Raw genomic sequence first — 1,203 nt, forward strand, 5'->3', positions numbered from 1 at the left:
CTGTTAGCATTGCTGGAACTGTTATGAAGATCATCAAATGGACCCCTGGCTTTGACCCTAGTAAAGAGCCTCCTGTTGTCCCCATTTGGTTTAAGCTACCTGGATTACCATCACCCTATTTTAAGCTTAATGCCCTTTTTATATTGGTAGAGCACTAGGAACTCCTCTGAGAGTGGATGCTCCCACTTATAACAAGGCTAGACCTGGTCTTGCTAGGATTCAGGTGGAAAGAGATGTCACACTCCCTGAACTGAAGAGAATCTGGATTGGTTCTGATGCTGATGGGTTCTGGCAGGATATTTTAGCTGAACAGAAGCCTTACTATTGCCCACATTGCAAGATGTTTGGGCATACAACTGATAAGTGTTATGATTACACCCTCCAAATAGGAAGATGGCAAGAAAAATCAACACAGAAACTGGGACAATTGTGGCTAAAGATGCAAGGGGCATTACTCAAGAAATTATGTTAGAAAAATGGCTGGAAACCAATAAAAGGTCTGAAGAGCCATCCCCAAGGTCTCATGAGGATCCAACACAGATTGATCCTCTTGGAGAACCAACTGAAACATATAGCCAAGAAGACACTCTACTACACAGATCAATCAGGAAGGAAAATACTGAAATCACAATTATCACACCCACATCCCCCTTGCTTGCTGAGAAGAGGAAGGAAAACATCACAGATAAATTTGATAAAGCCCCACAGGAACAAAGCATTAACGAACTGAAACAATCTATTGAGGAGGATTGGCAAGTTAAAACAGCAAGGAAAAGAAGAAAACTAGGTACAGAAGTGAAGAAATTACAAGCAGGAGTACAATCTATGAAGGCTGATAAAATGAGGAATGGGTCTTCACTCCTTAGAGGAAGAACCAGATCTAAATCCCAGCCTTCCCCACATCCTCCATTCCATGATTAATCTACTTTGTTGGAATATAAGGGGGATGGCTAACCCCTATCTCTTAAAAGAGTTTTATACTTGAATTATAAATACAAATTATGGTGCATTGCCATTCTTGAACCCATGGTTCATAAGAATCCACACAATCTGATTAAAAAATTTGCTGGTTTTACCCATTTTGGAAATACTAACAATAAAATTTGGATCTTTTGCAGAAAAGAAACCAATATTGATATCCTCATTGACCATCCACAATTTGTCCACCTCTCATTCAATATGAATGGACACATAGGTGAAGCT

The sequence above is a fragment of the Phalaenopsis equestris genome, unplaced genomic scaffold (assembly GCF_001263595.1).
Source record: "Phalaenopsis equestris unplaced genomic scaffold, ASM126359v1 Scaffold232521, whole genome shotgun sequence".
Lineage (NCBI taxonomy): Eukaryota > Viridiplantae > Streptophyta > Magnoliopsida > Asparagales > Orchidaceae > Phalaenopsis > Phalaenopsis equestris.